At 46.8% G+C, this 16,827-nt stretch overlaps 1 long non-coding RNA gene across 1 annotated transcript; it reads left to right on the forward strand.

Moving 5' to 3' along the window:
• Positions 1 to 6: 6 nt before the first annotated feature.
• LOC113611340 (uncharacterized) lies at positions 7 to 3,498 on the forward strand. Its single transcript, XR_003429407.1, has 2 exons — positions 7 to 2,592; positions 2,900 to 3,498. It is a non-coding gene; the product is annotated as an uncharacterized LOC113611340 (long non-coding RNA).
• The last annotated feature ends 13,329 nt before the right edge of the window (positions 3,499 to 16,827 follow it).

Genomic DNA, 16,827 nt, shown 5'->3' on the forward strand with positions numbered 1-16,827 from the left:
AAAAAAAAAAAAAAAAAAAAAAAAAAAAGTTGGATATATTGATATAAGGTTAGCCTTTTCTCAATTAGCCAACTTTTCCCAAATAAGAACGTGACAACAACAACAACAAAAAGAACATGACAACAAAATAGCTACCATCTGCTCTCACCATCATTTCATAAGAAAAAGGACTTTATAACATCAAAGATCCAGTAAGGGCTGCAACTCTGATAAAGGCCAGTCAAAATGGAATGTATTTTGCTTTCTGGAAAAATCACAGCAGACAGTACCGTGGGGCAGTACTGGTGTGTGGGCCCCAGTTTCAAACAATCCTTCCCAAGCCTGTGTTTCTCAAACACCAGCTGCCAGTCCACCAGGCTTTAAATCTAGACCTTGCCGCTTGCTGGCTGTGTGACCTCGGACCAGTTTACCTGACTTCTCAGGGCCTCAGTTTCCACATCTGTAAAATGAGTGGGAGCTGTAATAATGATCCTCACCTTCTAAGGTTGCTGTGAAGATTGAGCCGGTGCATGGGCGGTGCCTGCCGCCTAGAAAGTGCTCGGTGTACGGCAGTTGCCTGTATTTTTACCTCCCATGGGGATGATAAGGTCCACAGATTTATTGTGGAGGGCAGGCAGGCCTTTAACTTAGGTTTATGGAATGTCAGAGCTGGAACGGGCCTTCTGAGATCATCTACAGAGGAATCCTCTTACAGAAAGAGAAAGGGAGTCTTTGGGGGGACTATGTGAACAGCTGATGGTCCCAGTGACAGAACAGTAAGTGGACTTCAAAGGGGCCCCTGAGTCCTGGGGCTCCGGGCTTTGCTGCACAAGTTGGTAGGGCCCCCAACCCCACCTCATAGGGCCATTCCACTCTATGCTCATGTCAAAGCCGGTCAATTAAAGCCACGTGGCGAGTGCACAGAGCTTTAGTTTACAGTGAGCCTTTGCAAACTTACTCCAGCCCTAGAAGGTAAGGTGTCCTGGAATGAGTATCCCATTTCACAGAAGCCAGGGGTGGATTGGTAACCAAAGCCGTAAGCAGAGGCTCAGAAATTCAAAAGAAGAAGGTTAGGTCAGTATAAAATGGCTGCCACTCCCTCTGCCTTTGGAAAAGTACTTCAACTACAAAGAAGTCAACTACTAACTCCAAGGAGAGCAGAAAGGAAAGCAGTTGCTATGGCAACATCTCTGGCAGCCTATTTTCCATCTTCCTCTGGTTCAAAACAACAGCTTCCAGCAGGTTCTGGCTGGGGGGTAGGGAAGGTCTAACTCCAGCCCAGAAACAGCTCTTGGCCAATCTCCTGCTAGATTTCAGTGGCAAGAGAAGGTGGCAGCCAATGAAGAGGCCTGGAGCTTGTGTCATCGGCCTCTAGCCAGGTTGGAATAAGCAGAAGGCAGGCACACGTGACCGTTTCCATGGTGACCTCAGTTAGCAACCCGAATGGTCCTGTTTATGAGCACTGGAAAATTCCACCCAGCCTCTGGCCTGATTTTGTTACCTTCTCTGCCTCCTTCCTGCTCCAAGGCAAGGAAGAAGTCACTGCCAATGTTTAACCCCTTCCTAAGATGTGCCTGGCTCCCGTCAGATCTGGGGGTCTGGGAGGCAGCTGCGTGCTTAGTATGCGAGGGGGGAGGGAAGGTAGTGACAGACACCATTTGCAGGGCACGTCATTTGAGCCAGGCACTGTACTCAGCTCCTGACGGCCTCACAACCTGAGAAGGGGGTACTACACGATTTCATTCCTATTTCCCTGAGGACTAAACTTGATTCAGAGAGGTTAAGTAACTTGCCACCATCACAGGGTACAGCCAGTGAGGGAGGAACCAGGCTGAGACCAAGTGTGTTGATCTCTCAAGGCCACTCTCTCCATGACCCCTCTATAAGGGTGGAAGAGTTGAAGAACCAGATGGGGTGGGCGACAGGGACAGAGTGCGGAGGGGGAGAGATCCATGGTCTTCTGGGGAGCTGAGAGAAGGCTGAGTGGAAGAACAAGGAGGAGATACCTGCTTGGCTCCAGGACACCCACATTGCCAGGCTGGGGCCGACGGCTGGTGGGCAAGGCCAGACAGGCCCCAGGGAAGGCTGTGGCCAGGACCCTGGGCTGAGTCCCCATCATTCATCCTCTCTGGGATCCTGGCTGGGGTGGGGAGAGAAGTCAAGCCTATAACCATTCCTGCCAAACTCCTGCTGGGGAAATGCCAGCCTGGGCTGGGGATGGATCCTGGGGCCCAGCAGCTGGAACAGCTGGAACCTGGGGTGAGCCTCTCAGCGTCCCCAGCACCAGCTGGAGGTCACACAGGACAGGCTGCGTAGGTGCGGAATAAGCTGCGTGCATTGCTGGTCTGAGCCGAGGCGGGGCTGTGGGAAGACTCTGTTTGCAAGGATAAGCGACAAACAACAATAAAAGTCATATACCATAGCTCAGGGTAACAACAGGTGAGTCACTGGCGAAGGGCACGATCACAGGAGTGCTGGTGAGGTCACTGGATGATGACAGCCGCAGGCGCCTGTAGGAGGGACGGACCATTCAGCGGGGAGGGCTTCCTGCAAGGAAGGAGGGCAAGGGGCCTCGATGTGGCTCCTGAAGAGGCGGCTCCCACTGGCCGGGAGGTTAGCCGTGTCCCTGGGGGAGAGGTGGCGGGATATCTCATGAACTAGGGGTCTTGAGAGCAAATGAGGCTGGAATAGACGGGACACAGCTGATTGAGGGTTATGGCCCGGGTTCAGGGTGGGGCAGTGGGTGACAAAGATCTGGGAGAATGAGGAAGGGTGACCCTCTGTGACCTGGATGGTTTCTAGCTCCCAGGTCTGTCTCTGCCTTGGGCTCAGCTGAAGCCTTTGCTTTGGCAGAACAGTCATGGAAATTTCCACCCAGGCTCTTTTCCCAGTGCTTTTCTTGTTTCCACCTTCTTCCCAGGCGCTGCTGAGTCTAAACTTCCTTGGTTTGTGTGGGCTGCAGCTGAAGAGGCCTGAGGCAGCCTGAGACTGAGTGACACAGAAGGCACTTCTGGCGTGGACATGTCAGAACTTCAGTCATGCTGGGCATTGTGTTGCCATGGGACACGGGGGCTAGGCCCCCAACTGACGGTCCCAGGGACCCCGGGATTCCTGCACCTGGGGAAGGCAAAGGGGAAGAATGAGAGCTTCTGCCACCATTTCACAATTCTTGAGCCAGGTCACTCCGTTGGGCCTGCTTCCCCAGAGTAAAGGGCAGAGGAGCTGGGAATGCAGGGACCAGAATGAGCTCTGGCCTTAGAGCAACAAGTTACCAAACGGAGCCAAGTGACATCTCTGCGGAGCTCTCACCCTTTGTCCACAGCTGGGACTCACCGCTGGGAGGGTGGCACAGACCCATCTCCCGTCTGTGCAGGAGAGTGAGCCCGAGGGCCCTCTGTCCCCAATTTCAGCCTCCAGCAGTCGCACCCCATCCTCACTGCTGACCAGGCTGCAAACCCTGGAGTTGCCTTAACCCTCCAAAGAGTTAGGGGGACATGTTAACGAACACGTGTTCATCCAGGAAAACAGGCTGTGCTGTGACAGTGAGTAACTGTGGGGTGGTGATACGGGATGACTTTGGAAGTGCTGGGCAGAGGCCCTAGGCCCTTTCCCAGGCAGGGTGATGAGAATGAGTGTCATCTGAAGAGTGGGGGAGGTGCATTCCATGCAGATGTGTCATCGAGAGTAAAGAACATGAGTGTGGACTCACAGAGAGAGAACAAACTAGTGGTTACCAGTGGGGAGAGGGAAGTGGGGAGGGGCAAGATAGGGGTAGGAAAACGAAGGGTTATTACAGGATTATATGAAATCATGTGTGTTAAACTTTTTTTAATAAATACATTTGTTTATTCATTTATCTTTGGCTGCATTGGGTCTTCGTTGCTGCACACAGGCTTTCTCTAGTTGCGGTGAGCGGGGCCTACTCTTCGTTGCAGTGCATGGGCTTCTCATTGCCGTGGCTTCTCTTGTTGTGGAGCACGGGCTCTAGGCACGTGGGCTTCAGTAGTTGTGGCTCACAGGCTTAGTTGTTCTGCGGTATGTGGGATCTTCCCGGCCCAGGGATGGAACCCGAGTCCCCTGCATGGGCAGGCGGATTCTTAACCACTGCGCCGCCAAGGAAGCCCCGTGAAACTTTTGAAAATTGTAAAACACTATAGAATTTAAAGGACCTTTCTTTTAATAAACATCTATTGAGTGCCTACAAACAAACAAATAAATAAATAAAGATGAACATGAATGCTTAAAAAAAAAGAAAAGGGGACTTCCCTGGCAGGGTCCAGTGATTAAGACTCTGCACTTCCACTGCCGGGAGCACAGGTTCCATCCCTGGTCAGGGAACTAAGATCCCGCATGCCGCACAGCATGGCCAAAAGAAAAAAAAAATGGAAGAAAGAAAAGAACATGAGTCTGGAAAGGGCTAGGGTGCTCAGGAGACAGAGGAAGAGGCCAGTGTGGGGAGCCTGGAGAGCCTCAGGCAGACCTCTACCTGTCTTCTTTCTCTTGTGCCATGCCACCACCCCCACCACCCCCACCACCCCCACCACCCCCAAATCCAGGCCTCCACGACCTCCAGCCCGGGCTGTGAAGATGGACTCCAGGGCCGTCCCCTCTGCCGCCTCTCCCAGCTCAGCCACCTTGCAAAGAGCAGCTACACAATGCTTCCCAAAGCCAGGGCCTCTCCCAGCTCGGAAGCCATCCTGCTGTCCAAAGAACAGAGTCCAAACTCCCTCTTCAGGGAACTCCAGACCTCCCAGACCTCACTCCAGTCTCCGCTGCTTTCTAGTGAGTTCCCATCACCTAAAGAGCTTTCAGGTCTCTTCCACCGCAATCACTGCAAGCCTGTACTGTCACATCAGCCCCAGAGAAAGAGCCATAACGCCGTGGGCTTCTGTTCTTACCTGGCATGTGCTGAGAGATACACCTCAGGCAAAGATCCTAGACTGGCTGACCTCTACCCCTGTTCCATGAGACTTGTCTCTGTGGGATGCGGGCCACAGCTGGGTTGAGGAAGAATGAACACGTGTGTGTGGTGTGTGTGTGTGCGTGTGCGTGTAGGAGGGGTGAAAGTTTTAATGAGCACCACGCTGGGTATGTGGTGCTAACACAAGCATCTGCCTGGGACCTCAGGTGGGTGACTGAACAGATCAGGGTTATAAGACTGTGGATACTGTGGATACGACCCACTGGGAAGCCTCACAGTTCCTTCAGGCTGTTCTGAAAGGTCCACTCACAGGCCCGCGCAGTGCGGGTGAGACTGGACACAGCACCTCCTGCTTCCCGCGGTGAGGCCTCCAGCAGAGGGGCAGCAAGCCCTGAGTCCTGAGGGTGGGCTCACACCCCTGCGTTCTGGAGGCAGGAGCTCCACGGAGACTCAAGGCAGCCTTCCGTGCCACACCCTTCCCCACCTCTATGGGTCAGTCTGTCTAGAAGTTCCGCGGTTTCTTACGCGGTACCGCTCAGTGCGGAGTTTACTCCATCCTGCCGGACGGTCGTGTTTGTGTCACATCTGAAAGCATTTTGTTCCTGTCAAAGCATGTCAGCTTGTGCCTCTTCCTCACCACCGCGCTCCAGTACTTACACAGCGCAACCAACAGCTGGAAACCTCAGAGAACCACTGAGCTCGCTTTACACAAGTGTCTCTGGACTGGACATTCCAGGATGGGGGACGCACTGTCCTTTCACAGCCCCTCCCGAGCTGGGTTACAGTCACTCAGTCACTCTGCACTTACGAGGCATCTACTGCATGTGCTCTTTTCACTGTTCTGCCTGGTTTTTTAATTCCAAAAGAGATACTATTCCAATTTAGTCATTTAGTCATGGTTCAGTAGGCACATTTTGAGCTCCTAATGTGTGCCAGGCACTAGCAATGCCAAGAGAGACAGCCCGGGCCTCAGTTTCCTCATCTGTCCAAGGGGTTAACAGCAGCACCTCCCTCACAGGGTGGCTGTGAGAACTGAAAAGAGATGGTTCATTGAACGCGTATGGCACAGTGCTCAATAAATGCTACAGAAAATAACGCTGAATTTCCTGTCCTGCAGATGCACCAGGCACAATGCAGGGACTGAGGAAAGCGTGGTAGACTCTGTTCTCTGCCGGGGAGGGGGTCAGTAGACCATCTCCACCCCAGGTTAACCAGGACAAGAGGAAAGGCCACAGGGAGGGTGGACGGCCTGGGGAAGGAAGGTCTGGAAATGCTGGGTGAAGCCAGTGAGGGGCCTTGCTGAGCTCTTAAGCTGGGGAGAAAGAGGCTGAGGCAGCTGGTCTGGAGAGCTGCGTTCTGCCCCTTGTTGTCATTCTGTCCTCCCACACCCCACAGTGCTACAGCTGGGCTTCCACAGCCAGGCCTTCTGGAAAGATCCACAAACAGGCTGCACGGCCCAGGGCCAAGGACATTACGTGGCGAATAAACTAAAGAAGGGAGGAACTAGCAGCATGGAGTTCTCGAACTGGGGTTGAGAAATCTCTTTTTCAAGATGATTTCTCCTGTGTTCTCCCCCAGAAAGAGAATTCTACCAACACAGAATCCTTCTGCTATGTCTTGGAGGAGGGTACACTTAAAAGACGGATGGTCTTCTCAGGAAGACAAGAGGAGAATGTTTCCTTTACTCTTCAGCCTAGAGATGTTCAGTGCCTGAGAGGGAGAGGCCCAGGCTGCCTCTCCCCAACAGCATTTTGGGGAAGGCTGATGACGCAGCCGTTTTTAGTTTCTGTAACTTGTTTTTGCTAGAATTGCCCTCAGCTCTCTGTGAGGTAATGGTGTGTCTGGTGGATTTCAGTGGTTGATTTTTAGACTTTCTCCGAGTACATTTTTAGTTGTCCAAAATCCCCTAGAAAACAATGACTTCTCTTCTGCATAATGGAGCTCTGAGCTGCGTCATCTCTGTGGGTTTTTCCTGCAGTGGGAGTTGGCTGCTGTCTAAGGAGGAGGGAGCTGAACTTTTGTGCAGTCATTGTTCCAGAGATCAGCTCGGGGAATGTGGGCAGCAGGAGGGGGCTGGGAAATGCAAATTCCTTGAGTCTTTAGAAAACAAGGAAGTTGTTTATTGGGGACTCCCGGTGGCCTTTTATTTCTGACCTGCATTTCCAAAACTGTCTCTGGCAATGAAGGATTATCTAAATAGCACAAGGTTAGGTAAAATGCAACAAAAGAGGCCTGGGGGGGATGCCAGGTATCGCTGAAGACTCACCCAGACTGGCCTCTGAACCATAGCCCCAGAAATGAAGGGCCTCAGAAACTTCTCTTGACTAAGCCTGACTGGCCTTTCTAAAAAGGGAAGGAGGTGGAGCAGATTCTGGCATTCTCTGGAAGTTTCGGGTCTGATGTGATTCGGGAGGATTAGGTGACAGAAGTTCTGGAGGCCTGATTCTAAATTTTTGCTACTTTAGACCTTTTCAGGGCTCCACCTCCTTGAAGCCACAGCCAGGAGGCCTAAAACCTTCCATGTTCCCTTCTCATCCCTGTTTACTGCATTTTATAGAGTTAGCGTCATCACTCCTTCCATCGAATCTCCTCATTTTACACATAAGAAAATCGCCAGTGAGAAGTTATTTGGGTTAGTGCCCAAGGTCACCGGCTGTTTGTCAGGGAAGTGATTGCCAGAAACCGGAACCAAGAGCCCCCTATTTTTAGCCTGGGCTTTTTTGAGGGTGGGGTGTGGGAACATGAGATGACCTACCAGCTGAAACGGATTAGCCCTCCTATACCTGTGCCCTGAGGCCCAAATGAAGACCAGGTTTCAGACTGAGGTAGAGGGGAATACATAGGATATTGAGAGCAGCTGCCTTAGGACGTTATGCAGTTAAAAGGAACATGGATTAGGAAAGGTGCCTTGAAGAAAATTTTGTTTTATGTTAAAGGGAGCCTTAGCTCAAAAGAATTGAGAGAAAGGCTCATAATCAAATGTATTATTTATCTTCTCACCAAAGAACATGGCAATTTTAGGCCATCTTGTTTAAACATATCTTCCAGAAAAAAAGAGACTCACTACATCAAGAAGAGGAGGGAATTAGAATATTTTGGAGACAGCTAGTCAGTTTTGCGAAGCAAAAGCCAAGAGAGATGAAGGCAGTAAACCTTTGGGCCAAAATAGTAAAAAGGGGATTAGTGTCCATAATCTCTAAAGTATTTTTTGCTTACCAGTTTGGGAAAAAAAGGTAAGAATTTTCTCTCTGGCTTTGGCAAGCCATCTCTCCCACACGAGAGATTCCTGAGTTCTGAGCTTCATTTAAATCTCTTTCCCCAAATTCAGGGAGAATTAGCCAAATACGACACAGCCATTCTAACAGCATAAGGAAAATGCTACAATCTATGTGTAAGGGAACTGGAAATGACTAGCTACGCTGACAATTATTTAAAGCACTTCAGGGCTCTTAACATTCACTTCGGCAGCTCCAGAATGGGAGAAAGGTCACAGATAAGAGGGGGACCTAGGTCCCCTCCCCGCCCAACCCTGGAGAAAAGGGCAGTTGAGGAGGCCAACATAAGTACTGGGAGAGAGTGGGGGGACGAAGGGAGGCACCATGAGGTTGAAATTCGCAGATTCAAGAATAGGTTCTGGTACTAATTAGCTGTGTCTGATTTTAGGCAAATCACAAACTCCCCAGGCCCCCAAATCTCCATTTGTAAAATGAGGTGACCCAACTCAGGTTTTCCTCCTTCCAGCGCTAAAATTCTACTAAAACTTTTCCAGTCCCAGAGCAAACATCAAGACTACGTTTGAAGGGAGCCGTCTGCATCTCTGTAATATTCCACTCTTACAGGGAGAGGGAAAGAGTGATTAAACAAGAACAGCTTCCCCAGGGCCACTTTAAAGTAGCTGCTCAGACTGGCCCTGCTTTATTGGGGGTGGAGGAGGTGGGAGGGTGGCATAGAAGACAGTACCCTAACTTGCTAGAGCCCCCCAGGCCTGCTCCTTTCACAACCACCGCCGCTTAAAGGAGCCAAAGGGGTTTTAAAAATACAGACTACGGACTTTTTACAACTCCTATGTCATCATTCAGTTGCCATCCTAACCTGTACCTTGCCAATAAACTCCGTCTTCCCCTCTTGGAATTTACTGCCTAAACACAAGGTATTGCAGAGATTCTAGAATTTAAAACTCTGGAGGTGAGAGGCGGCGAGAGGGTGGGTGTCACCACCCTGTCCTGGGCTCTAGGCTTGAAACCACCACGTGCCCTGGAACACTCCACGATCTCATCACCACTCCATTCTTTTCAAGGAAAACAACCCAGGCAGTTGCTAGGTCAGTTTCTGAGACCCCTTCCGCTTCGAGCATCCTAGACTACTAAGATCTGGTGACATACAAACACTCAAGGGATGTTACAATAAACAGAACTAGATGACTACAAGGGAATGACGTGCGAATTTTTAATAAACGGATGACTTTGCGATAATAAGGAAGCAATGACAAAGGACGGGGGAGGGGAAGGAAAGGCCGACACGGGCTGAGAAGAGGGCAGCAGCCCCTGGAAGGGAAGAGCAACCCAAAGGTGGCGAAAGGTTGGAAGGGCGGTCAAACAGCCCCAACCGGCTCAGGGCCAGCTGCCACCCTCCCCCACGCCTTTCTCTAGGACAGGCACCGGCCCTGGGGGCGGGGCGCGCGTGCGCAGTGGAGCGCTGCGCCAACCGCCACCGCTCCCGGAGGCGGCTGGGACCGGCTGGAGCCGGTTAGAACCGGCGGAATCCGCCCGCGAGCCTACGACTCACAAAGGGAGCCGGCGGCTCACGACCAGCATATCCGTGCGCGAGGCGGGCGTGGAGTGGGGGTGGGGGTGCGGGTGCGGTGGCGTTTGTGTAGCGCCCCTCCCCCCACTTCCTCAAAGGCCTCAGGCCGCGCCGGCCCGGAAACACACCCCTCCCCCGCCCGGGTGGCCCGAGGGTCCTGGAGGCCCAGCGGCCCCGGCGGGGCGTGCCCAGCCCGCTCGACCTCTCCTCAGCATTTTCTCTCCGCGGCTTCTTTAGTTGCGTGGAAGGCCGGTGTCCGGGAAGCCCCCCCCATCCCCCAAGACTTTTAAAAGTCTCTAGAGTTAAACGGTAGATAACGCAAAATTTGTAAAACAGAAGAACCTAGAAAAGCAAACCCGCAATTAAAGGTTCACAAAAATTTGAGAACGTGTTCCCTCGCGGAGTGCCTGCCCAAGGTCGCCTTGTCTTTCGAGGTGAAATCACTGACTTTTGTTATTGATACTTTATAAACAGGACATGTAAACTTGGTTTTGACAACTTTAACGAGAGAGAAGCCTGGAAGTTTAGAAACGCTTCACGTTTGGAAAGAACAAGAAGTTAATCCCGGCTTGATTTAAAATGTCTAAGCAGGCAACCAGAAGTGTAGGGCTCTAGCTGACATTTAGTAAATACAGAATCGACAGCAAAAGCATGTAGCATGTCAAGTAACTAACAGGCCCACGCTGATGCCTCGATTTTAGTCAGCCTTTGAGATGGGTAGCCAGCTCTGTTGCAGAAGACAATAAACTGTGGCTCTTGAAACATTTTCGAGAAGTGGACTTATACATTTAGAATTCTTAAGCAGATAACCTGGACCGATCGGATTTCGTGAATAAAAGGGCAAACAGGCCGCTTGCGGTATAAACCTCAGAACCACCTCGCAGGACTTGAGGCTGTTGGGGGAAAAACTGCAACGCTTTGCTTCTAAAATGGCTGCGGTCTGTACTTGTGAGGCTGCAGCTCGGTTACATAATGGAAAGGCAGGCCGTCAGCAAACCTAGTTTAACCTTCCTTCAAAAAGCACTAAGTTGTACCCACTGTACTCCAAGGAAACACGAGAAGTATTTTAAAAGTTGCTAAAACATTCCCAAGTAATGGCTCTGAGTTTTTGTAAGCTGGTCTATTTAAATGTGATTTTCATTGTTTTTGCCCAAATTTTCAGCTCAAATCTACTTGTTAATAAGTTTTAAAAATCTGGGTACAGGGCTTGCGATCAAGTTGCACAAACTTAAGAGTCTAGAAAGTCTCGCCACCAGATTCTATTTTTACCCCTCCGGAGGAACTATTTTTGCTTCCCTCACAAAGGCGGCGGAAGGGTATTGAAATTTGGAGGTGTCAGCCGTCCTTCCTCTATAAATATACCGCAGCGGGCGGGGTGGCAGGTATTGAGGCAGCGAGCGCAGAGGCTGCTGTGAGGGAGGAGGCGCTGCCTGAGGCGACCACAGATAAGTTTTTCTGCTAAGATAGATAGGATTAGTATAATTCTGTAGGAATTATAAATAGAATACTGAGATACTGCTTTGCATTAAATTCTTAGAGTAACTTTGATAACTTAAGATTATTTTACAGGAAATATGAAGACTTAAAGAGTAGGTTGAGAAAGGAAGAAAAATAATTTTAGAACATGGCGGAGGTTAGGAGCTGAAACTTCTTCATGGAGTGAAAAAAATAATTTTAAAAGGAATTGCTGAAAGAAATAGGACTGCACAGTACGGAATTTTCTTAAATGAAAGGCAGCCTTTTAGATTAACGTTAAAACGTAGGATGACATAAACAGAACCTAAACCTAACCGTCATTTAAAAAAGTCAAGTTGTAGAGGATTAAAATTCTTTAAAAGCCGTCTTTTAAGAAAATTAACTGAAGGTGATTTAAAAAACATGCCTTCAAATTCATGGCGCAATAAAAATGGCGACATTTGAAGCCTACTTGATTATAAGGGCTTTATTTGCTAAAGCCGACGGAAATAATAATTAGGGATGGTAGGATAAAGATTTTGAGAAAGAAGATTAGAAATTTGAAGTGGAAAACTCGGAAGACAGAAGTACAGGAAGGTGAAGAAAAGACTAGAGAAGATAGGAAAAGTAGAAGATAAAAATACGCCTGTTAGAAGACAGAAAAACTAATTTTAGCCCAGAAGGTAGAAGGCGGAAGAAAAAGTAGACAAAACTAGAAGAGAGAAAGAAGGTTGAACATACGGTCGAGTATTTCAGATAGAAAATGAAAAACAAGCTATTGGACATAAGCATACCAGATAGACGTCAAAAAAAAAAATTAGAAGATGCGAAAGTTCAAGGCCAAAAAGTTGGATAAAGTAAAGGAACAAAAACTAAGGAAAATAATTTTTTATAGTTAAAAGAATTATAAAAGCCCATCAACTTAATTCTGGTGGTGCAGAAGTTAGATTGGAGAAGATGAGGGTTTTTAAACTGCTGTAGGTCAGGACCAACTTAGAAGACTATCCCAAAACTAGAAGGGAAGTCAGTTTAAAATCACAGCAAAAAGCTACTAAAAGGACTGAAGTAATTTAAAAACTAAGAATGTTTTTGGAAGAGTTAAACATTTGAAAGGCTGTAAATACAGTAGCTTAGTTTCCTTTGGAAAATTTAAAGGACTTTGTAACTGAAGGAAATCCAAGAGCAAGAATAACCGTCAAGTTAACATTTTTGCATTGGACTTTGCGCTAAGATGAAATTTTAAATTCTGAGGACTAGGCGCTAATTAACAGCTGACCCAGGTGCTACACAGAAGTGGATTCAGTGAATCTAGGAAGACAGGAGCCGCAGACAGGATTCCAGGAGCCAGTGTTTGGTGAAACTAGGACTGAGGAGCAAGCGGCAGTTCGTGAATATAGGAAAGAGGAGCCCGGGAGCCAGTGCGATTTGGTGAAGGAAGCTAGGAAGAAGGAAGGAGCCCTAACGATTTGGAGGTGAAGCTAGGAGAGGATCCCAGGAAGGAGGAGGCCAGTGCGATGTGGTGATGAAGCTAGCGTGCGGCTTGGCTTGGCAACCACGCGGAGGAGGCGAGCAGGCGGTGTGGAGGATAGATAGAGGATCCTAGAGCGGCAGCCCAGTGTGCCAGGCCCGCAGGGAGAGCCAGTGGTGTGGTAAAAAAATCCGTGAGGTCGGCCATATCGTGGGTGGTTTTTTTCTCTTTAATTTTTTTTTTTTGTAATTGAGTATGGTAATATCTTTGAATTTCCTAATGGTAATGGGGGAGTTGTGTACTTAAGCATAAAGGGTTTTATGGGGATGCAGGCCGATTTTCGGGTGTCGTAGGTTTCTCTTTTGCAGGCCTATTTTCTCATGCATCTTTTCTGGAGCTTTTGAGGGCAGACTTCCAAGGCCCGGAGGAATGGTAGATGGCAAGTGTTTTTGTTTTTAACCAATATGAGGGAAAACAAATGGATTTGATAGAACGACTTTGAGAGGATTTCAGCAAGTTGTGTAAGCAGGTTTTATATTTAGCTTGGGGTAATGAAGCATTTCAATTTCGTGAATAGAGAACCTATTTTTCTTTCCTCACCCTGTATTCTAAAAGTTTTCTGAATATGTAGCTTGGGTGTGTAATTGTGGGGGGAAAGTTTTGGGGGGGCAAAATATGTTTTGAGTTTTTTTCCCTTTAGGTCTGTCTAGAATTCCAAAGGCAAATGACTCAAGGTAACAGGAAAAAAGAAAATCCAGTATCAGGATTATCAGAACACCACAGGTTTACAGTTTGTAGAAACGAGAGCACAAGCAGCTCTCATTTGAGGTCTGTGGCGGAGCTATCCATTGGAGAAATGGCTGGTAGTTAATTCTGTTTTTCCACCCCTTAATCAGATATTTTTTAAAGTACGTAACTGGTTATTTTTACTTGAAGTATTTTGGGGACGAGGGTGGGGGAGAAAATGTTTCTCTAAGATTTTCCACAGATGCTATAGTACTATTGACAAACTGAGTTAGAGAAGGATTGTACTGCTACGCTGTTTGGCACCAACGCCTTCAGGGATTGGAGCTGCTTTTTTCCTTGGAAGAGTATTCCCAGTGAAGCTGAAATGCACAGCACAGTGCAGCTTTGGTTCATACTCAGTCATCTCAGGAGAACTTCAGAAGAGCTTGACTAGGCCAAATGTTGAAGTTAAGTTTTCAAATAATGTAACTTTTAAGATAACTTATTAAAGGGGAGGGGCAGATTTTGGCAATTAGTTGGCAGTGGCCTATGGTTGGGATTGGGAGGGTTGGGTTTAGGTAATTGTTTAGTTTATGATTTCAGATAACTCAAACCAGAGAACTTAAATACTTAGGATGGAAAACTAAAGAACTCTCAACTTCCAAGGTGGCAAGTAACTCCCAATTTTCTAGTTTCTGTTTTTTCCCCAGTTTTTGAATTTGACAGCTGGGGAAGTTCATGAAGATTGACTGGATTTAAAGTGTAGGGCTTGGGGAAGGAAAATGGTGGACTGGGGGTTGGTCTAGCCCACTGGGCTGCCTTAGATTAAAAACTTGGGAATTTTTTAAATGCTTAAGTTGTTTGCATATGGTAGTGTGTGGTTCTCTTTTGGAATTTTTTTCAGGTGGTTTAATAAAACTTAATACTACTATAGGAGCTTCAGAGCAAAGGAAGTGGCTTAATGATCCTGAAGGGATTTCTTCTGATGGTAGCTTTTATATTATCAAGTAAGATTCTATTTTCAGTTGTATGTAAGCAAGCATATTTTTTTAGTGTAGGAAAACCTTGTGTGTGTGACTGCAAAACAGGATGTTAAGGTATGATTCAAAATTATTGTAAACTGTCTCAAATTTGCATCTAAGTATTTGTAAATTATAACTGATAAGAGGGTGGGCTTTTGTTGATGAGGGAGGGGAAACCCTTTTTTTTTTTCCTGTAGACTTTTTTCAGATAACAACTTCTGAGTCATAACCAGCCTGGCAGTATGATGGCCTAGATCGAGAGGGGAACAGCTCCTTGGTGAATGATAAGTAAAGGCAGAAAAGATTATATATCATACCTACATGGGGGAAAAAGCATAACCCTGAGATCCTTAACTACTGATGAACACATTGTCTGCATATGCCAAAAAAAATTAAGCAAATGAAAGCTACCAATTTAAAGTTAATGGAATCTACCACTTTAAAGTTTGGCTTATCAAGCTGTATCCACAAAAATAATGAATTGATGAGAAATAATGAAATGATGAGAAATACAATGAAGATCAAATGTCCATCTCAATACTGCTTTTACAAAAGCAGAATAAAAAAGCGAAATGAAATGAAAATGATAATGCTACACATTAATCCTGGAATAAAAGAAGCTGAAATAATTGAAATGAGTGGGATCAAGTGGATTGAGGAGGAGGCTGTGCTGTTTGCCAATCTTTCGTTTGCCTCAGACAGGTTTCTCATTATCAGAAGAGTTGCTTCATTTCATCTGGGAGCAGAAAACAGCAGGCAGCTGTTAACAGATAAGTTTAACTTGTATCTGCAGTATTGCATGATAGGGATAAGTGCTTACCTTTGCTAAGAGCTGTGGAGGTCCTAGGTCCCTTACCTAAGGGATTCCGGGATTGTGAGGGATTTTCCTATCCAGCCTTTTAAAATTAGACAGGACTTAGTGTGCCTGTGGGCTTCCATGATGGGTTAGCACACTTCACTCAGAGGCTAGTAATTCCTTAAAGCCTCTTGAGATTAATAAAGGTAATGTGAATAATACTAAGAACATTTGTTTAGCATTGAATCTCTGAAAAGCCTATTAAAGGGTAGCATAATGTGCTGTTAACCAGAATTCAGATTGTTAATCTTGCTAAAATTTAAATGTTATGATGTGTATTGTGCAGAAAACCGTTAAATTATTCAAAATAAAATACTTTGTAGAGAATGTATGCTTTTAGAAAGCTGTCTCCTTATTTAAATAAAATTGTTTGTCTGTAGTTAGTGTTGGGCAATCTTGGGGGGATTCTTCTCATCTTTCAGAAACTTTGAACACTCTTTAACGGACAAGATCAGGAGTTGAGCGGAAGAACGAATTTAACTTAAGGCAGGAAAAACAAATTTTATCCTTCGTAAAAGTGATGAGCATTTAATAATTCCAGGCACATGGCAATAGAGGCCCTCTAAATAAGGAATAAATACCTCTTAGACAGGTGGGAGATTATGATCAGGAAAACAGGTAACACCTATGCTGTTTTCAGAAAGTCAGGAGTCTAGTGGTTAAACTTAGAGTAATGAGAGATCATACTGTCCACGTTTCCAGTTTGCATGTTAACTTTAAATGCTTACAGTCGTGTTATCTAGTGGTAGCTGATGTTTACACTATTGGCCTTTTATATAGGCACTTGGTGTGGGGGAGGGCATGTGGGTTTTTTAAAGAATTTTCCTTTGCAGAGGCTTCATTTCATCCTTCATGAAGCTGTTCAGGATTTTGACTTGCATATAAGCACTTGGCTCTGCCTTCTGTTCTCCTAGTGAGTGTGAGACCTTGCAGTGAGTTTATCAGCATACTCAAGTAAATTTTTCCCCCCTGATTTTGGAGGGAAGGGAGGAGAGGGTGGGGCTTACTTGTTTTAGTTTTTTTTTGCAGACTACACAGAATGCAGTTGTCTTGATCTCAGGTCTGTCTGTTCTGTTGGCAAGTAATGCAGTACTGTTCTGATCCGCTGCTATTAGAATGCATTGTGAAACAACTGGAGTATGATTAAAAGTTGTGTTTTCCCCAATGCTTGGAATAGTGATTGTTGAAGGAAAATCCAGCTGAGTAATAAAAGGCTGAGTGTTGAGGAAATTTCTGCAGCTTTAAGCATTCGTGTTTGTGATTGAAGCAAAGTCCCTTTTGCTGTGCTTTTAGGTAAAATGCTTTTTTGTTCACTTCTGGTAAGGGGGTGGGAGGGCACTGAAGCCTTTAGTCTTTTCCAGATGCAACTTTAAAATCAGTGACAAGAAATAAATTTCAAACGAACAACAGTCTTCACGAAATTTAACTGGCAAGTGGAAATGTTTAACAACAGTTCAGTGGTCTTAGTGCATTGTCTTTGTGCCGGGTTTCTCTCTCCCCTCCCTTGGTCTTAATTCTTATATACAGGAACATTCAAAACAACAGACGTATGCGAAGGGCCAGAGAAGCCAGACCCAGTAAGGAAAAATAGCTTATT

The sequence above is a fragment of the Aethalodelphis obliquidens genome, unplaced genomic scaffold (genome assembly GCF_003676395.1).
Source record: "Aethalodelphis obliquidens isolate GAN/ISIS:26980383/991018 unplaced genomic scaffold, ASM367639v1 scaffold69, whole genome shotgun sequence".
Lineage (NCBI taxonomy): Eukaryota > Metazoa > Chordata > Mammalia > Artiodactyla > Delphinidae > Aethalodelphis > Aethalodelphis obliquidens.